This window comes from Anomaloglossus baeobatrachus, chromosome 3, assembly GCF_048569485.1.
Source record: "Anomaloglossus baeobatrachus isolate aAnoBae1 chromosome 3, aAnoBae1.hap1, whole genome shotgun sequence".
Classification (NCBI taxonomy): domain Eukaryota; kingdom Metazoa; phylum Chordata; class Amphibia; order Anura; family Aromobatidae; genus Anomaloglossus; species Anomaloglossus baeobatrachus.
Window position 1 is genome coordinate 125,047,372 of NC_134355.1, and position 22,309 is coordinate 125,069,680.

Consider the following 22,309-nt stretch of genomic DNA (forward strand, 5'->3'; position numbering starts at 1 on the left):
ACAGTTTCCCATGTCTTGTGCTAAATCTCAGAACTGAACCTGCGCGTTATACAATGATAGGAACATTTCATCATGATTTGGGAATAATACAAACCTCTGACCACTTTGTTTTGGTGAATTGTGAATACTACACCTAGAATCATCTGACTTTAAGACAAGAAACAACTAAGGGGTACTTTGCACACTACGACATCGCAGGTGCGATGTCGGTGGGGTCATGTCGAAAGTGACGCACTTCCGGTGTCGCTCTCGACATCGTAGTGTGTAAATCCTAGATGATACGATTAACGAGCGCAAAAGCGTCGTAATCGTATCATCAGTGTAGCGTCGGCGAAAACCATAATTGCCTTGCTGCGACGGTCCGATGTTGTTCCTCGTTCCAGCAGGCAGCACACATCGCTGTGTGTGAAGCCGTTGGAGCGAGGAACATCTACCTGCGTCCCGGCCGCCAATGCAGAAGGAAGGAGGTGGGCGGGATGTTTACATCCTGCTCATCTCCGCCCCTCCGCTGCTATTGGCCGCCTGCCGAGTGACGACGCTGTGACGCCGCACGACCCGTCCCCTTAGGAAGGAGGCGGATCGCCGGCCAGAGCGACGTTGCAGGCCAGGTGAGTGCATGTGAAGCTGGCGTAGCGATAATGTTCGCTATGCCGGCTATCACCATGATATCGCATGTGCGACGGGGGCGGGGACTATCACGCTCGGCATTGCAGCATCGGCTTGCGATGTTGCAGTGTGCAAAGTACCCCTAAGAGTCTTTTTCACATAGATTTTCAAAAACTTTAGACATTTTATTCAATTTCATGCAAATATTAAAAAACACACATATCAAATTCAGTGTATGATTCATAACCCAGAAAGGGGTGACCCAAAATACTCAAAGGGGTGCAACTGTCAATCAATTATAGCATTGATATCAGGGATCAGAAAATAGATTGGGGCAGTTTATAATACAGCTACATGTAATTATATAGGTTAGTACAAGTTCTGTTTTATGCTTTGTAAAAGGAATTTATACATGTGGCCATATTATTAATATCATATGTGTGGTGCATTTACACTTGTCATCTGATTAGTAATGGCTGTATCTGACTTTGCTGAAACATGTAACAGAGATGACTAGCAAGCAGGTGTAGGGTCAGGGAATACATCCACATGTTGTATTAACCGCTACCCATGAGAGACAGTCATAATGGATTCGTAAAAATTACCCATATTGCAGCATTAGGCTAGTTCCCCAGTTTCCACACAACATATGTACCGCCCCACGCTCGGCTGCAGCCGAGCCGCTCGGATCCGCGCTCGTCGGTGGGTGGCTCGAGCACTTCCGGACCCGGGGTCACTTTGCTCTGAAAGGGGACTGGCGCTTTGGAGGATAGGTTTACGGCCGGGGCCGTGGTTTTGTTAAGTTCGTGACGCAACCCACGGGTTGTGGTGAAGATGGACACCACTGCTGCTGTTTACTGGGCACCCGGGGAGATGTTACGCAGCAAGGTGTTAACCAGTCCGTGGGTAGGGGTGATGGCCCCGGTACCCGTTGGGAAGGAAGGTGTCGGTGTGGGGCAGTGCAGGGTGGTGCGCGGCCCGAGGGCACTGTTGTACTCACGATGATTGACACACACAGGTCTCTGGTAAACCAAGATGATGGTGGTCGGTGCCCGCAGCCGGCTGCATCTGGTCCCCCACCCGGTTGGTGGTCTCTGCCTTTCTCCTGCACCGTGAAACAGTGCATGGACATTCATTTTTTGGCCCTTGAGGAAGCCACATCTCCAGTGGCGATACGCGTGGGGCAATACCCCATACTTGCGCCGATCCTGAGGCCTCACACCACCTTAAACTTGGGACTTCTAGCAAGGGGTAATACATCTTGGTGATGACTTTCTGGATAGTCTGTGACTTACCTGGTTTAACTATTGAACTGGGTGTATTGATTTCCTCATTATAAGGTTATCTTCATCCCCTTCTTTTTCTAGTATTTTATACTTATTATATTGTATTTATTGATGGTGGTGCCAGATGGGGTACAATTCTCTAGAGTACTATATGACATAGGGTTTGCAGTGAAAATTTGCACACAGGTCCTGCATTTATGCCTGTGAATATTATTGATTTGTACAACTAGTGGAATTTCATTCAGGATCATGGTGCTGGGTTCCTAACATGGAACTATGTATTGGGGTGTTCGTTGACTGTTTTTAGATGTTTTTATTTGCTATTTTTCACTGTTCTATGTGGATATTTTTGTATGTATTAAATTTGTGCCAATAAAATACATTTTTTTTTTTTTTTTTTTTAACTATATTTTTATTCAAATTTTTCAATAACATAACATTGGCATAAGCGAATTCAGCATTGTAAATTCAACATTACATTGTCATGTTTGATCATCCCAAATTCCATACCAATTCTTAAAATCAATAACCATAACATGGCAAGATAAAGCAAAGGAAAGCAGCGACCCCTTAACCCATCATTCTTATCATTCCCCCCATTGAACCCTTGTGAACATGGTAATGACATACAATAAAGAAGTCCCACTCAAATCGGTTATTTCCCCCTCTCCTTTTAGTCAGCTTTCGGCCTTTCCTCCCCCACCTCCAAGCCATCCAATGTATCCTTCAATTTTTCAGTATGATACTAGACTGTGTCTTTGAAAGGTGACATAATCCTGACTATCTCCTCCCGAGTACAATAGGCCAGTATGAATTTCTTCCATTTGTTAAAGTGCTGTCGTATTCTATCCGCCCTCCTTTCTGCATCCAATCCTTCTATTTCAAGAAGATGCATGAGCTGACCCAAGATCTCTTCAATCGCGGGGACCCTAGACTCCAACCAATTTTTTAGTATCGCTCTCTTGGCTGCCAGAAGTATCACATGTATAAGTCTGGGTGGGTTAGTCATCTTCCCTTTGGTATCGTTCCCCTCCTCCCAATGGTGAAAAATAGCGAACCCAGGTGAGAGCCGAACTTCAAGACCCCACACCTTTTGTATACAACTTTTGATCTGTGACCATAATGGACTCAAATGGGGGCAGGACCACAACCCGTGAAGGAGATCAGTTCCACTACTCTTACACTTAGGGCAATACGTAAGCCTGTCTGGCTTTGTTGCTGATGGAGGGAGATTAAAACCATAAATTGCCTTGTGCATAATTCTAAATTGGGTTTCTCGCCAATTCTCATTTAAAATTGATTTACGAAGAGCATTCCACCCTCCCCTAATTTTTACCCCCATAGACGGGTCTTCAAATTGTTTTTCCCAAGATTTAAATAAACCTTCCGGGTGCTGTCCTATTAATAGATCACGCATGGCTCCATAAAGAAAAGAGATAGATGATGAAGTTATTGAGTTCTTTACCAGACAATCAAAAGAGTTAAATACTACCTCCTGGGTCACATCATGCAACTGAGTCATAATACTATATCTCACTTGGTCATATTGGATTACTTGGTTAGGCCCCAGGCCATACTGCGCTATAATTTCGTCTCTACTCAACCATCTAGGCTCTGAGGTGTGCAAGAGATGAGCAACAGTCCTTATACCCCTCACCTTCCACTCTTCAAACAGCTTATTGCTTGTCCCCTGCACAAACTCTGGATTCCCCCATATAGGCAAGTATTTGGATATTTTATGGGGAAGTTTGTAGTTTTTCCTCAACGCCTTCCACGCTGCAATCGTGTCTTTAAATAAGGAAGAGTGCTTGATTTTCACTGGGAGATTAGCCTGCCTAGTATGAAGTAATGCCACCAGATCCCAAGGTTGTGCATAGTCTCTCTCAAGCTCCAACGCTGAATAATGCCTAGAGCCTTTAATCCAATCCAATATATATCTAGTCAAACAGGCTATATTGTAACCCCGAATGTTCGGCAAACTCAGACCTCCATGAACCTTAGATGCCATCAGCTTCTTAAGCCCTATACGAGGGCGTTTCCCCCTCCAAATGAAGTGTGAAAAAGCTCTATTTAGCTGGACAATATCTTTATGCTTGAGAAGCAGGGGAAGTGTTTGAAGATGATACATTAATTTTGATATCGACATCATCTTAATTAGGTGGACTCTACCAATTATGTTCAATGGAAGGTCGTGCCATCTTTTAAGATCTTGCTCTATTTGGCTCAGAAGGGGTGGATAGTTTAGACTATAAAGGGTTGCCGGAACCTTACCTATTTTAACTCCCAGGTATGTGATATATGACTTAGCCACTGTAATTCCTTCAAAAGGGTTCTGCTCCCGTGTTTGAACATTTGTCCCTCCCAGGTATAGGAGCTCGCACTTTGACGCATTAATCTTGAAGCCTGAGTACGCTCCAAACTCTCGCAAAATTTGTAAAATCTCGGGGACCTGCTGAGCTGGATTCGAAAGGAAAAGCAAAATGTCATCCGCAAAAAAAGCTGACTGAATTTGTCTATTATTTACAGAAATACCCTGGAAGGTGCTATGTGTAGATAACAATCGTACCAATGGTTCCAGAGCCAGATTAAAAAGTAATGGGGAAAGGGGGCAACCCTGTCTGGTTCCTTTCAGTAACGGAAAAGGGGCTGACAGATATCCTGGAATGTAAACTTGAGCCTTCGGATTTGTGTAAATTTCTCTAATGTAGGTATAAAATGACCCCGAAAAACGCATTTCATCTAGAACTCTATAAAGCCATGACCACTCAATATTGTCAAAGGCTTTCTCGGCATCTATTGTAAGCAAAGCGGGAGATTCTCCTTTCAGAGGCCGAAGGTTAACCCTATCCAGGACAAGAAGAACTTTTCTAATATTTAGTGTCCCTGATCTTTTCTGAATGAAACCGGCCTGTGCTGGGGAAATCAGTTGGGGAAGAATTATAGCTAGACGATTTGCCATAATCTTTGACATTATCTTCATATCTAGGTTGATAAGTGATATGGGCCTATACGAACCCGGCTCCTTCGGGTCCTTCCCCTGTTTAGGGATCAATTTTATATATGCCCGGTTATTATTTTGGAAAGACGCATTACCGTCTAGTATGCTATTATACAGCTCTAGTAATGTAGGTAAGATCTCTTCCTTTACTGTTTTATAGAATTCTCCCGTAAATCCGTCAGGGCCAGGGGCTTTATAATTATGCATGGAGTTGATTGTCCCCAATACTTCTTCCCCCGTAATTTTGGCATTCAGAAAAGTGCGATGCTCTTCTGTGAGTCGAGGTAGTGTCACTTTAGATAAAAGATTATTATCAGGAAATTTGTCTCGCTTTTCCGACGAATAAAGGTTTCTATAATACGTGCCTAAAGTCTCAATTATTGTCTTAGGGTTTTTGTGTATCTCCCCCTTTTGATTTTTTATTTCCATGGGTCCCTGAGTTATAATCCTATTTTTCGCTAAGTTGGCCAGTATTTTCCCTGCTTTATTTCCAAAGCGATGTAATGTAGCTTCTTGCATTGACCTAGCCATTTGTTCCCGTTTTTCCGCCCACTCATTAAAAGCTCTTTGGGCTATTACCCATCTATCTCTATGGTCCCTATCAGGATGCTTTTGAAAAGAAGTATATGCTTCCCTCAATTTATGGGAGGTTTCAGTATATTTAAGATGAGCCTTTTTCTTCAAATAGGAAACATGTGCTATCGTTCTGCCCCGTAATACTGCCTTCGCCGTGTCCCATAATAACATAGGTGTGTCTTTATGTTGATCATTATGTACCATAAATTCCGTCCACCATTCCTTTAATTTCAAGGAAAAATCTTCGTTATCTTTAAGGAAGGAAGGATATCTCCACAGATAGTCCGTTCCTCTGGGATAAATGTTTGCTAGGTCTAGCACCACCGGGGCATGGTCAGAAATCACCAAATCCTGGATAGTAGCTGAGTGGAGCGCACGTACCAGGTTCCCTGAAATAAGAAAGTAGTCAATGCGAGACCAGGAGCTATTAGCATGTGAATAGTGCGTAAATTCCCTATCCTGAGGGTGCAGTAGTCTCCACGCATCCCATAAGGCCGTGGCATTTAACAGAGGACGCATAACTTTATCATGGCCGCGCGGTACATTTGGGGGGCCTTTAGCATTTTTCCTGTCCTCTAGCACAGATACCACCGAGTTGAAATCCCCCCCAATTATTAGATTAAAATGGGCATGTTCTAAAATTTTGGCCTCAAGTCGTTGAAAGAATGATTTGTTGTTTTCGTTCGGGGCATAAATATTAAAGATTTTATAAATTCCTCCAGGTATCTCCACTGAGATCATCTGAACCCTACCTTCCGTGTCCGCATATGTTTCCAGGACTTGATGTTGTAATCTCCTACTGACTAATGTAATAACCCCTGCTTTCCTTTTAACTGAAGATGACCCATAGACTCCTCCAACCCACAATTTCCCCATCCTCTGCATGTCTGAACCTTCCAGATGAGTTTCCTGAAGGAGTGCAATGTCCGGTTTGAGGCGATTAAGGTGGCGTAATATCTTAATTCTTTTTTGGGGGGAACGTAACCCCTTAACATTCCAGGTGACTATTCCCATAAAGCACATGTAATAAATGGAAATCCTGCCTTTCGTTTACCATGTTTTTGCTGCCCTCCCTTGCCAAAAAAAAATTCAACCAATTAGACAATTGAACATAGTGCTCACTTGCAATAGTGAGAGTAGTAGTAATAATAATAACTCTGTGTAAAATCTTTGCTACTTCACTTGAATCCAAAATCCCCAAACATTTCAAACATCTCCCTCCCCTCCCCCCCCCAACTATACCATAATACTCAGACTTCACTTTTTTCTGATCATTTTCCAAGCTCAGTCAACCTTATACTTATAGCGTTTAACCAATATAAAGGAGTGTCCCACCTACAAAGAAAGAGAGAGAAGGAAAAAAAAAAAAAAAAAAAGTTCTCTTTCCTTTCCTCCGCCTCAGATTTCTTGAACTTTTTCCACTGCGGCTTCTCCAGCCTAAATCAAAAACAGGTGTCCCACCTTGAACTTTACACATCCGACATTTGTCTATTTGTCTCAGGTTCCCTTAAGTTCCTTGTTTTGCTGTCTCCGGTCCTTCGGGGAAGCTGTAGCGTGCTTCACAGAGCTCCCTTTGGTCACTCTCTGGTTCGGTGAGTCGTTGCGCCCTGGTCCTGGAGAATTCCTGAGGTCACGAGGACTGCTGATCCGCTCAATAAAGGCCTCTGCCTCCTTTGGACTTGAGAAAGAATTGTAGGATCCATCCTGATGTCTGATAATCAACGTTGCCGGGTACTTTAACTGGAAGCGTATATTTCTCTTAAATAAGGCAGAGCATATGTATGAGAATGCCCTCCGCTGCCGTGTGACCTCCGCAGAAAAATCCTCGAAGAGCAAGATGCGCGAGCCTTTCACCTCCAAGGGATGTTTCAATTTCTTGTATGCCTGTAATATTTCCTGTTTATCGGAGAAGTCCAAGTATTTCATTATGACTTGTCTTGGGCGTCTGTTATGTTCACTCTCATCACCTCTCCTTGGCGGACCAATGCGGTGCACCCTTTCCACTTTTCTCCTTCCTGCTACTCCCAGGGTTGTAGGAATAGTGGATTCACACAATGTACGTAGCTCACCAACCGGGTATGTTTCAGGCAGGCCGACAATGCGCAAATTGCTTCTTCTGGAGCGGTTCTCTAGATCGTCCACACGGTCCCTCAGGGTCAGATTCTCCCTAGCCAGACGCATGACTGTAGTGTGGTCAGAGCTGAAGTCCTCCTCTAACGTCGACATTTTGGTTTCCATAGCCGCAACCTGTTCCACCGTCTCATCAAGTTGGTTCTGTATGGCACTGAGAGCTTTTGCTATTGATGCTTTAATTGTAGCGGAGATGTCAGGTAGCAAACGATTGGCGACTTCATCAGCCAGACGCTTATAATCCATACCCTCCACTGTTTTGAATACATCCGGGGTCCCCGGGGAATCCTCCATCTCCATCTGATGAGTATTTTCAGGTGACCGAGGGACACTTAATTCTGTATGGGCAGTCACAATCTTTTTTTCACACTGTACGCTGGATGTATGAGGATTTTGTGTTTTGGAGCTGCTGCGCAGCAGGTATCTTTCCATCAAATAGTGAATGAAGGGACGTAAGTTTTGACACTGATTTAGTGTGGGTTGTCAGACAAATCTTGATTCTGCTCCCCCTTTTGTTTATTCTCACTTTCACCCCTTTCTCCCCCCTGCCAGAGTTATATGAATTCTCACTGTCCTGAAACTTTGCAGGGATGTATGTTTAAACTTCCCTCCTTCAGCTTCTTTCACTTTCTCCAGAGCTTTGCACTGAGTCTGTATGCCTAGAGATTCAGCTCCTGCTTATGCACAGGTCTGGACAAGATGGGGGAAGGGCCCAGGGATTCCCAGCTTTTTAACTCTTAGCTCTTTGCAGAACTTGTCAGTAGCGTGTTGTTTGCTGCTGATATCTTATCAGGACTCCAGGAGATTTATTATTCTGCTGCCGGTTAGGGGTGCTTCACACACAGCGAGCTCACTACCGAGATCGCTGCTGAGTCACGCTTTTTGTGACGCAGCAGTGACCTCATTAGCGATCTCGCTGTGTGTGACACTGAGCAGCGATCTGGCCCCTGCTGCGAGATCGCTGCTCGTTAAACACAGCCCTGGTTCGTTTTCTTCAAAGCCGCTCTCCTGCTGTGACACACAGATCGCTGTGTGTGACAGCAAGAGAGCGACAAATGAAGCGAGCAGGGAGCAGGAGCCGGCGTCTGACAGCTGAGGTAAGCTGTATCCAAGATAAACATCGGGTAACCAAGGTGGTTACCCGATATTTACCTTAGTTACCAGCCTCTGCAGCTCTCACGCTGCCTGTGCTGCCGGCTCCGGCTCTCTGCACATGTAGCTGCTGTACACATCGGGTTAATTAACCCGATGTGTACAGCAGCTAGGAGAGCAAGGAGCCAGCGCTAAGCAGTGTGCGCGGCTCCCTGCTCTCTGCACATGTAGCTGCATTACACATCGGGTTAATAAACCCGATGTGTGCTGTAGCTAGGAGAGCAAGGAGCCAGCGCTCAGTGTGCGCGGCTCCCTGCTCACACTGGTAACTAATGTAAACATCGGGTAACCATACCCGATGTTTACCTTAGTTACCAGTCTCCGCAGCTTCCAGACGGCGGCTCCGTGCAAGCGCAGCGTCGCTTGCACGTCGCTGCTGGCTGGGGGCTGTTCACTGGTCGCTGGTGAGATCTGCCTGTTTGACAGCTCTCCAGCGACCATGTAGCGATGCAGCAGCGATCCTGACCAGGTCAGATCGCTGGTCGGATCGCTGCTGCATCGCTAAGTGTGAAGGTACCCTTAACTGCTTAGTGCTGGGGGAGTGAGTGCAAGGTAAGCTGCGTCCTGCTCTCTGTGTACAGATCTGATTTTAGTGCAGGGCAGGCTCCGGCGCCATCTTTATCACGCTGCCAGATCTTGAGAGGGAGGGGGAGAGCGAAATTCACCGCGCTGTTTCAAGTAATTATCTCCACGGCTCCCCATGAACTTCCCTGCATGTAGCAACTTCACTCACCGGTGGAATGGAGCGGGGGAGGCTGGTGGGTTGTCCGGTATATATGTCAGAGCTGCAGGGAATGACAGAGCTCAGGCGTCCTGTGTCCTACATGATCAGCGCAGGAGCCGGAAGTCAAAATACATTTTTGATGATTTGAACAAAATCTTATTGGTTGATCCCTATATACAGCAATTCTTTCTTTCTCTCTTGATATGGTCTATTGTTGCTGGTGGTCATCCCAATAGGGGAAAGGTGCCCCCTTATTTCCTAGGGTGTTGTGTAGCTGTTGACTGCCTACACTTAAGCAACGGGAGTCCGCTCCCCGGCTTTGTATATGTCGGAAGAGCCCTTTGCCCGCAGACGCTGCCCCGTGGGATCTCTATGCCTGAGCAGTGGCTTTCTATCCCCCTCGGTGGGCTGTTGTCTTCAGTCGGGACTTGAGTGGGAAAGGACCTAAAGTTCAGACCTCAATCAGTTAATTAACTCAGTCCAGTGGTTTCTGGACCTCGTTTCAATGTCTTAGTACCCCTCTTTGTGCTCTGGTTTCCAGTCGGTTCCCCGGTTCGGTACCGTCAGGCCACTACCCTGTCTCGGTGCCTTACGGTTCCACCGAGCCATCTTCCCGGCTCCTGCAGACTGAGGCCACCGTCTGCCTCCTAGCCAAAGGTGTCCAGGCTCCGCCCCAGACACCTGTCAGACTTTTCTCCTCTACTCCTCACTTCACTGAGTCTCTGACTCCACTGTCTCGATTCACTCCTCTCTGTTCCTGCCTCAGGACCTGTGCACTCCTCGGTGGGCGTGTCCAACTGCCTGGGCATGCCCCCTGGTGTGTCCTCAAACCCTGATGGAGGTGACTAGAGTTTTAAGGTTGGCTGATGACACCTTTTTAGGGGACAGGTGTTGTGCAAGGGCCTATCTGAGACTACCTTGTTAGTCCAGGGCGTCACACATACAGGCCAGGGCAATGAGATTTTCCCCCTTGTCCATTTGTCCAGCGGTGGAAATATTTACTAACTTGGTCATCCGTGATCTGAGAAAAATTCCCAATTATAGAAAAAAGAATCTAACGAGAGCTCAGCGCGTGGCTTTAGACAAATTGCAATCATATGATATGACATAGTTATCAAACCGGTAGACAAGGGGGGAAATATCATATTATGGCCTAAGGCTCTATGCGAAAAGGAGGCACTCAAACAATTAAAAGACAGGGAGAGCCTGTTTGCCCGTAGACGCTAGCCCTTTGGATCTCTTTGCCTGAGCGGTGGCTTTTTATCCTCTTTTGGTGAGCTGTTGTCTTCAGTCGGGACTTGAGTGGGAAAGGACCTAAAGTCCAGACCTCAATCAGTTAATTAACTGGGTCCACTGGTTTCTGGACCAAGTTTCAGGGTCTGAGTACCCCCCTTTGTGCTCCGGTTCCCAGTCGGTTCCCCGGTTCGGTACCGGTGGGCTGGAGATAGGCTGCGGCAGACCTGGGCACAGGTCTGCCTCTGCACTTGAACTTCACTCCTTCACTCCTCTACTGTCAAAACTAATCTCAGACTAACTGGTTTTTCCTGCCTCAGGACCTGTGAACTCCTCGGTGGGTGTGGCCAGCCACCTGGCTCCGCCCCCTGGTGCGAACATCAAATCCTGAGGGAGGTGACTAGGGTTTTAAAGGTGGCTGGTGACACCTTTTTAGGGGACGGGTGTTTGTGCAAGGGCTTACCTGTGACTACCTGGCTATATTGTGAGATTCCGAGGGGAGAAGTACTAGAGAACAGGTATGTTTCCCCTCGGTTCATTTCATATGCCTCCATGTACTGATTGTGGAGCGGTCAGCCCATGCAAATGGGCTGGGAAAAACTGGGAAAGTTATATCTAGCTCAGCAATAAGTTAGTCACTGAAGGCTGTATATTTCAGTGTAATTTTGGGCTCGGTTTTTCCTGGAGCAATCAGTAGGAATGGCGGTGGGACTGGTTGCTCCCTTCTCCACATTCAATCCAGGTTTTGATTCCTCACTGGAACAAGTGAGATAATCAGGAGGCATTCAGTACAAGGAGACTGCTGAGGAGAGCAGGACAGGCTCATGGCTGCTGGTGCTGAGGCTCCATACCTCCGCTTGCTGTGCTGAGGAACTGACACAGTAAGAGAATACTGTTTTGTTTGTTACATAGGTTCATTCTGTAGTTAGCATTCTGTTGTTAGTTAGTGGCCAGACGGCCTTAGACATTTAATTTCCTGTTTTGCATGTGTAACACTGAGAGATAAGTGTACACAATAAACATGGCAGTGGCCGTACCTGTGTGGAACCTGCAAGTCTGCCGCTGTCATCTGTGAATCCATAGCCACTCGCTTGGACCAACTGAGCTATATCCCCTGTCTCACAATATACTGTATATATATATATATATATATATATATATATATATATATATATATATGTATATGTGCAAAGTGTGTGGTGTAAATAAGTGTACAAAATTGTAAAAACAAAAACTGCGTCTAAAATAAAATATGAGTGTAATTCAATAATGTGTCAGAAAAACAGAATATAGTTGTGTGATGTATATTATTGAAAACAATATATAAATAAAGTGAAAAACAGAAACATGAGTCAAGAAATATCTTACCCGCCAGAAGAGCCGCATCATGAACAGATTTATCTCATTCGGCCATGGAGCAGGACTGTGACATGAAGAACAATTAATCTTCCGCTCACTGAGCAAAGAGTTCATCAGATCTCGGAGCATGAGCAGCACAACGGTATTATATATCACATCCTAGTATTATATTACATTCTAGTATACTAGGCCAATGTACATGGGATTGGCTCCATAAAAATGTATAAAGCATGCAAAAAAATAGATATGATACATATATGAGGTATTGGTCGATATTTTGGCCAAAAAACACAACCTTGCAACCCACGTCAAGGGTCCTCATTGCTTTGTGAGTCACTTTGCTAAAATTAAAAGCAAAAGCCACAAAGTAAGGAATTAAAATTCCCCAACAAAAAAGGGGCAGCAGAATTTACCTGCCCGGGTCACAGAAAATGCTGCACTAAAGATGGAGGCAAAATACTGATGAGACCACCACTCAAAACCTCCCGATTCATGGAGGGGGCGACTCCTCAGTATTAGATAAGGCTTGTATAGGGCGCTGGTCACACACATGAAGAGCCCAGCGCCTGTATACAAATAAACATGAACAAAATATATAATTTCTGTGGCATTGGTTGATATTTTGGCCAAAATACACAAAGCTCGCAACCCACGTCAAGGGTCCCCATGTCTTGCGAGTCCCTACCCTAAAATTAACAGCAAAGCTACAGGAAAAGAAACTAAAATTCCCCAAAATGTCCAATTTAATATACAAGAGCAAAAGCATTAATCTGCCCAGATCACACAGACTAATGCCCTGACATGGGAGCGGACAGGATAATACTTTTGCTCTATCTTATTATATTATTTGGAACTTATACATTTTTGGGGATTTTAGTTTATGTTTCTGTAGCTTTACTTTTAATTTCTCCCTCTTTAACTAAACCTTTTTTCCCCTGAATGTTGGGATCTGTCTGAGGCCGTCGGCCCCAGGAACAGTTTCATAGCCTTAAGATTGAAAGACACAAGTTCAGCCTAAAAGCTAATGTGTTGATCCAGAGGAAGGCGAAAACACCATGAGGCAAAAGACAATTGCCCCATATTAGGTGAAAAAATTCCTTCCCGACTCCACATACGGCAATCAGACTAGTTCCCTGGATCAACGTCCCATAATCTAGTGCCAATAACCTGCAAATCGTCATGAAAGGCGCACAGGCCTCCATGACCATAAGATAATGTGGCAGAGAGATCCATCATCTCATTGCTCACACTGTAAAAATGTCCTTTAGACAAAGGGAATTAGGAGCTTAATACCAGAGCAGTTGAATTAACCCTAATGGAAATAAGCTACTAAAGCTTTTTTCCTAAATATTGGGGTCTGTCTAAGGCCATCAGCTCATAAGGCTTCCTCAGACAGGCATGACCAAAGCCACTCCATCCTACAGGTTCTTTAAGGACCCTGGCCTTCACATTACACCCCTGAATAGGGATAAAGGCTTACCATAGGCCCAGGGTTGCATCTACAGAGTAGCTGCTGGCTGGAGGAGCGAACTTAGGCTAGAGTGGTTGAATCAACCCTAAATGAAAAAAACTATATAATGCTACTCTCTTGATAGCACCAGTCTGAGGCCGTTGGCTGAAAAAGTCTTCCTCAGACAGACTTGACACTAGACTCTCTATCCTTCAGGTTCCAAAGGAACCCTAGATTTCATTCTTGCACCGCTATACAGTGATAAAGATTTATCACAGAGCCAGGATTGCATCCACAGAGTAGCTGCTGGCCGGAGGAGCGAGCTTAAGGCTAAAGTGGGTCAGCCAATTCTCATTAAAATAAATTCTAACTAATGCTACTTTCCTAAATAAATAATTCTGAGGCACTTGGCTCAAAAGGCTTCCAGCACAGACGTGTAGCAAAACCCTCCAAAGGAACCCTGGCATAGACCTTTGAACTTCAATAGAGGGACAGTTTCATAGCCTTAAGGTTGAAAGACACAAGTTCAACCTAAAAGCTAATGTGTTGATGCAGAGGAAGGCAAAAACCCCATGAGGCAAAAGACAATTGCCCCATATTAGAGGAAAAATTCCTTCCTGACTCCATATACGGCAATCAGACTAGTTCCCTGGATCAACGTCCCATAATCTAACACAGGCCTCCATGACCGTAAGATAATGTGGCGGAGAGATCCATTATCTCATTGCTCACACTGTATAAACGTCCTTTACACAAAGGGAATTAGGAGCTTAATACAAGAGCGGTTGAATTAACCCTAATGGAAATAAGCTACTAAAGCTTTTTTCCAAAATGTTAGAATCTGTCTAAGTCCATCAGCTCAAAAAGGCTTCCTCAGACAGACTTCACACAAGCCATTTCATTCTGTAGGTTCCATAGGAACCCTGACCGTCACCATTACACCCCTTAACAGGGATAAAGCCTTACCACAGGCCCAGGGTTGCATCTACAGAGTAGCTGCTGGCCGGAGGAGCGAGCTTGAGGCTAGTGAGGCCAAAACAACCCTAACTGAAATAAAACCCAACTATCAATACTAAAGGCCACTTTACACACAGAGATAAATCTTTGGCAGATCTGTGGTTGCAGTGAAATTCAGTGAAAATCAGTGCCAGGTTTGTGGTTGTGGACAAATGGAACAATATGTCCATGATTTCACTGCAACCACAGATCTGCCAACGATTTATCTCTGTGGTTAAAGTGGCCTTTACACAAATCTGTACAAATAACTTATAACCGTAATTATAATTAGTTTCTTCTTTCGTGGTCTCTTGGACACAACCCTGACCAGAACTCGACATCTCCATATACGATACACTTTATGAGGCTGACGATTTGAGGTCAGGGGGACCAGCACCAGAAAAGGGTTGTAAAACTGTCTGAAATCCTGAAAACGTCCCGTACTCCTTACATGTGATCACTTTTCACCTTTTTACACCGACTCTTTCTTCTTTTTAAATAAAAAGTGAGCAGAGCTCAGTATAATATAGGGAGCAAAAGTGGTGTAAAATATCCCTGACAGATCTTACTCCAGGGGGCGCGTCATTAAGGTCGGCGCAGAAAAGCCCCAGCCTTGATAAATTGCCCAGCAAAGGTTTACATGACATTAGCGGATAACGAGCAGTGATACGGTCACCAGGTTCTCACGATGCTCACGGTCCTGCGTTGTGGGGCGTTCCTATCCTGGTTACTATCCAAAAAGGCGCAGGGCTCCACGGTGTATAATCCAAGGTCTCCACGGTGTATAATCCAGGGACTCCATCCAAGCGATCCACGGTGTATTATCCAGGGACTCCATCCAAGGGCTGCTCGGTATATAATCCAGGGACTCCATCCAAGGGCTCCATGGTGTATAATCCAGGGACTCCACCCAAGGGCTCCTCGGTGTATAATCCAGGGACTCCATCCAAGGGCTCCACGGTGCATAATCCAGGGACTGCATCCAAGGGCTCCTCGGTGTATAATCCAGGGACTCCATCCAAGGGCTCCTCAGTGTATAATCCAGGGACTCCATCCAAGGGCTCCTTGGTGTATAATCCAGGGACTCCATCCAAGGGCTCCTCAGTGTATAATCCAGGGACTCCATCCAAGGGCTCCACGGTGTATAATCCAGGGACTCCATCCAAGGGCTCCTCGGTGTATAATCCAGGGACTCCATCCAAGGCCTCCTCGGTGTATAATCCAGGGACTCCATCCAAGGGCTCCTCAGTGTATAATCCAGGGATTCCATCCAAGGGCTCCTCGGTGTATAATCCAGGGACTCCATCCAAGGGCTTCTCGATGTATAATCCAGGGACTTCATCCAAGGGCTCCTCGGTGTATAATCCAGGGACTCCATCCAAGGGCTCCTCGGTGTATAATCCAGGGACTCCATCCAAGGACTCCTCGGTGTATAATCCAGGTACTCCATCCAAGGCCTCCTCGGTGTATAATCCAGGGACTCCATCCAAGGCCTCCTCGGTGTTTAATCCAGGGACTCCATCCAAGGGCTCCTCGGTGAATAATCCAGGGACGCCATCCAAGGGCTTCTCGGTGTATAATCCAGGGACTCCATCCAAGGGCTCCTCGGTGTATAATCCAGGGACTCCATCCAAGGGCTCCACGGTGTATAATCCAGGGACTCCATCCAAGGACTCCACGGTGTATAATCCAGAGACTTCACGGTTTCTTTTCCATGGGCTCCACGGTTTCTGTTCCAAGGGCTCCTCTTTCTTCTTTCTTGCTTGCGTAGCTCGATCCATCATCCTGTTCCTTTATGAAGTATAATTGCTGTGAGGCTCTCAGCAGCAGATTTTTAGACCCTTTGATCACTGTGACATCACAAAGTGATGACCTAGGAAAGTGAGTGTCACCCCTTTATGTAGTCATCGGTGTGGTCAGCTATAATTTGCATATTCCATGATGTCATAAACCTATGATGTCACAACAGAAATCTGGGAGAGACCCGTGGAGATGTGATGGTGAAAACTATCTATAATAAATATATAAAAGGCCCCAATAACCATTATTATGGGGATCGCAGGACACAAGGTGCAGGTTCTGACAAGAACAACCCTTCTGATGATTTTGTTCTGTTCTCATGTTTTGCACAAAACATCAACTCTTTTATCCCGTTATAGACAGACACTTACTGCAGTATATCACTCCTCAGCCCATCCTGCAGTATATCACTCCTCAGCTCATCCTGCAGTATATTAAGCGGGCTTTACACGCTACGATATCGGTAATGAATTATTGCCGGGGTCACGATGTTTGTGACACACATCCGGCGTCATTAACGATATCACAGCGTGTGACACTTATGAGCGACCTTAAATGATCGCAAAAGCTGTCAAAATCGTTTGCCGCGGAGAGGTCGTCCTGAAACAATAAAAATCGTTTTCTGCTTATTAGCGATGTCGTTCCTCGTTCCTGCGGCAGCATACATCGCTATGTGTGACACCGCAGGAGCGACGAACATCTCCTTATCTGCCTCCACCGGCAATGCGGAAGGAAGGAGGTGGGCGGGATGTTACATCCCGCTCATCTCCGTCCCTCTGCTTCTATTGGACGGCTGCCGTGTGACGTCGCTGTGACACCGCAGGAACTGCCTCCTTAGAAAGGAGGCGGTTCGCCGGCCAGAGCGACGTCGCAGGGAAGGTAAGTCCGTGTGTCGGGTGTAAGCGAGGTTTGCGCCATGGGCAGCGATTTGCCCGTGTCGCACAACCGACGGGGGAGGGTACGATCGCTTGCGATCTCGGTAGCGAGATCGCAGCGTGTAAAGCCCACTTTACTCCTCAGCCCCATTCTTCAGAACATCACTCTTCAGCACCATCCATCCTGCAGAACATCACTCTTCAGTCCATCCTGCAGAACATCACTCCTCAGTCCATCCTGCAGTACATCACTCCTCAGCCCATCCTGCAGTACATCACTGCTCAGCCCCATCCTGCAGTACATCACTCCTCAGCCCATCCTGCAGCACATCACTCCTCAGCCCTGCAGCACTGAGGTCTCGGGTTCAAATCCCACCAAGGACGACATCTGAAAGTAGTCAGTATGTTCTTCCCGTGTTTTCATGTGTTTCCTCCGGGTTCTCCAGTTTTGTCTCACACTCCAAAGACTAATAGGGAATGTAGATTGTGAGCCCCGATGGTGATAGTGACGATCACGTCTGTAAATCGCTGTGGAATTAATGGCGCTATATAAGTGAGTAAAATAAATAAATATCATCATCGCCATCTTCATGCCGCCCTATGGCTGTAGCCTGAAGGTGCGGTCAATATCACGCCCTGATCCACCGGGCGGCACACAGAGGACGTCCCCCATCATCAGCAGTCATGGAGAGACGTCCACTCTCAGCTCCACCTCCCGGTATGACGAATGACGTTACCTGCTCAGGTAGCTCCATGTGTTAGAGCCGGCATGCTGGGGAATGACACCGCTCCACCACAACAACGCCGTGAATCACAACATTACAGACCCATTAGTAATTCCACATTACCTGGAAATGTCAAGAAGACGAGTGGTAAAACCGCAGATTTATATCCTGGATCTCCGGCTAATTGTTCCGCAACACAGTGCCTCTTAAAGGGGAAATGCGTAAAAATATTTAGGCGTTCCTATGTATATAACCTACAAAATTGGCAACAAGCCAGCGCTCTGTAATGTCCTTGAGCACGAGACTGATTCCATCTAAATCCATGAGACCTTTTTTTGTGCCCCATTGGAGTCCATAGGTTTCTATGGGAGCCATATTTCAGCTCTATAAATCACAGTTCCAGAATACAGTGCATACGTTAGACCAAGCCTTAAGTGAGTATTCATATGAGATGATCACAACGTGTAACCCTTAGTTCATGGCATATGATTACAGCTCAGTGCGGCACTGTGTGCTCACTGCCATGATTGCATTACTTAAAGGGGACATTTTCCATCGTCATAAATAGATATTGTTGGATAGAGCATGTAAAAACAAGCACTTTTGCAATTTACTGCTTGTTAAAATTTTCAACCGTTCTTGAGATATTAACACTTGTCTTTTGTTTACAGCTGGTCGCCTTGGAGACCGACCACCGCTGCCAGACAAGAAAACATGCTCAGTGCTTACAATCGCTTTTCTGTTGAGCTTGTAAGAAAGGTTTTTGAGACTGGCGAGTATTGCTGGAGATTGGCGAGTATTGCTGGAGCCTGCCTGCCTTAGGAGCAATGCTTAAAAGTGAGAAACCAGCGGTGGTCGGTCTCCTAGGCAACAAGCTGTAAACAACAGAAAAGTGTTAATATCTTAAGAACGGCTGCAAATATTAACAAGCAGTAAATTGCAAAAGTGTTTGTTTTTACAAGCTCTAGCCAGTAAAGTATCCACCTATGAAGATGGGAATAACCCTTTAATGAATGAAGCACCATGTTTTATTAGACGCCTGTCATCTCCGGGATTATTCCTCTGCACTTATGTTACTCATACACCTTTAATTGCCTCCTGTTAAGCCTCATTGTTTAGGTTATGGATGCAAAGTAAACTGGAAACCTAGAGAAGGCGTCAAACTCTGATAATTTATATGGAGTCTGCAGAATATTGCAGGAATGCTAAAAATGTGAGGTCTTATGGCCCAGTGCTGGGGTGGGGGAGGGCAGGAGGTGCAGGGTGACCAGGACTATAGGGCTCCCCTTTAATAGGCAATGGATCCAGGTGGGAGGACAAACTGGGATGAGCTGAGCAAACCTACCCTGGAAAAGGCAAAAAAGGATGCCCCCTACCTCGCCCCCAGTGCACATGCCCCGTTCTTGGACATGAAGGTCAAGCTGCAATGCAAGGGTTAAAAAAGAGAAGCCTCAAACCATGATGCAATAGCCCATATTTAATATACATCATAGGGGGCGTTAGAAAGATTATATAGACCAGTGATGGCGAACCCTTGGCACGTGTGCCACCAGGGGCACGCAGAGCCCATTCTGCTGGCATGCACGCTGTGTCCTCATCCTGCCGCTTTGAACTGCTAGTGTGACGCCCTGGCACAGCCAGGTTGTCACATAAAGAGTTAATCCTCCTTGGTAATATGATCTCACACCGGTGCAGCCAGACAAGCACAGCCCCCAGTGTAAGAGAAAAGCAGAGGAGAGGGAAGGGGCTAGAGCAGAGAGTGTGTGGAGGCAGACAGGACAGAGGTCTGGAGTTAGCTCCCAGGCTGGGAGTGAAGTGTTCTCCAAAAGGGCCGGGGCAGGCCGTAGTGAGGAAGGGGCCAGAACAGGTAGCCGGAGCCGGGCGGTGGCCCCTCGGTACCTGGGTACCCGGATCACTACAGGGGAGTAGATTCCCCGTTCCCGGCTGAGTAGAAAGAGGAAGAGAGAGGAGAAAAAGGCACTTTGCTGCAGGGAAGGAAACAACAAGGGCTGCTGCACCGTGTGTGGGACTCTAACACCCCCGTACCGGAGGCCGCGGACACCGGCAATTCTTAGTTCACCAGTGACTCCGTGTGACTTTCTTGTGAGTACACCCGTGCCCTCGGGCACCGCACTGCAGCACTGCGCCCTGCTCCCTGCTTACCCCATCACCGGGCCCCGGGACAACCACCCCCCTACCCACGGAGGGGCAACACAACATCTAGCTGCTCCACTTCACCATCCCCGGGATCCCCGTATTGAGCAGCGGTGGTGAAATCACCACAACCGTGGGTGGCGTCACGAACTATAACAATTCCCCTTACCAAATCCCCTTTTTCTGTGGAGCCTGGGATCACAGACCGGGTCACGCCATCGTGATACCCACAGAAGTGACTCTGTGGCCCGGATCTGAGTACCCCTGGTCCCCGGGCGAAACATTTGGCGTCACGAACAGGATCGAACCCATCCAGTTACCTGGAGGAAGTGCGCCTTATTCTGGACTGTCAGCGGTGATCCGCTGCAAAAATCTTAAAGTCGCCATCTTAGCCGCCATTTTAGGCGCCAAAAACAACAACTTGGCGCCTTCTTCTCCGAGCGGTGGGCGCGAAAAAGAGGCTCCGCCCCCTGAGAACACGGGCGGAAGTGAAGCTCCAGAGGACCGGAAGCGAAAGGGAAACTTTAAAAGCTGCTGGAAGGACTGCTCCCGAGTACCAAGGGGGAGCAGAAAGAAGGAACCGCAGCTTATGTGACAAGGACTGTACAGACAGGGACGCCAGGACTCTGCCAACATTTGGTTCCTGGAGAGGCTGCCGCAGTGATGCACCGACCCGTTACCCCTGTTACCGGTAGCGGAGCCCGCAGCGCCTGTTGGGGAGGACCCAGACCTGGGGTCCCCAGGCCTCACCTTTGTCACCGCCCTGCCACCGGCCCCGGCAGTCCGCCCGGCCGCGACGGAGATGACGACGGCTCCGGCAGTCCGCCCGGCCGCAACGGCAGCGAAGTACCGGTCCCGTTGACCAATTTGGAGCCGTTCCTGGACTGGGGTCAAGGGGTGCTGCCTGGGTTTTAGGGGCAGCACAAAGGCTAGGTTGTTTGGGTGGGTGACTGAAGGACCCGATACGTTAACATTATTAAAAGTGTTGTTTGTTGTTGCAACGTTGAAGCAATGTGCATCCCGCTGTGGGAAGATTGAAAATGTTTAAAATGTTTTATTCTTTTCCAGTTTAATAAAATGTCGGTGCCTAGCCGGCCCGAGGACAGGCCGTGTTTTACCAAGGGGGTGTGTGACGCCCTGGCACAGCCAGGTTGTCACATAAAGAGTTAATCCTCCTTGGTAATATGATCTCACACCGGTGCAGCCAGACAAGCACAGCCCCCAGTGTAAGAGAAAAGCAGAGGAGAGGGGAGGGGCTAGAGCAGAGAGTGTGTGGAGGCAGACAGGACAGAGGTCTGGAGTTAGCTCCCAGGCTGGGAGTGAAGTGTTCTCCAAAAGGGCCGGGGCAGGCCGTAGTGAGGAAGGGGCCAGAACAGGTAGCCGGAGCCGGGCGGTGGCCCCTCGGTACCTGGGTACCCGGATCACTACAGGGGAGTAGATTCCCCGTTCCCGGCTGAGTAGAAAGAGGAAGAGAGAGGAGAAAAAGGCACTTTGCTGCAGGGAAGGAAACAACAAGGACTGCTGCACCGTGTGTGGGACTCTAACACCCCCGTACCGGAGGCCGCGGACACCGGCAATTCTTAGTTCACCAGTGACTCCGTGTGACTTTCTTGTGAGTACACCCGTGCCCTCGGGCACCGCACTGCAGCACTGCGCCCTGCTCCCTGCTTACCCCATCACCGGGCCCCGGGACAACCACCCCCCTACCCACGGAGGGGCAACACAACATCTAGCTGCTCCACTTCACCATCCCCGGGATCCCCGTATTGAGCAGCGGTGGTGAAATCACCACAACCGTGGGTGGCGTCACGAACTATAACAATTCCCCTTACCAAATCCCCTTTTTCTGTGGAGCCTGGGATCACAGACCGGGTCACGCCATCGTGATACCCACAGAAGTGACTCTGTGGCCCGGATCTGAGTACCCCTGGTCCCCGGGCGAAACACTAGCGCGGTTGCACCAGCAGTTCAAAGCTGTGTTGGAGCGGAGGAGACATTTCTCCTCGCTCTGACACGCCTCCTCTCCCAGGCTGCAGGTGTGTTGCCTAGATGATGGAGGACGGTCAGTGAGCGGCGCCGGCGTAATGATGCCGGGAACTTCTGGCTGCGTGGGAACTGAGGACCCAGCGGCGCGCAGCGGTGGAGCGGTGCTGGAAGGTCAGCGGTGTGTTTTTTTTTTTGTTTCATAACCTGTGTGCGGCTGTGCCAAGGTGAGGATGAGGGGGCCAGCGCCAGCATCGGGGGG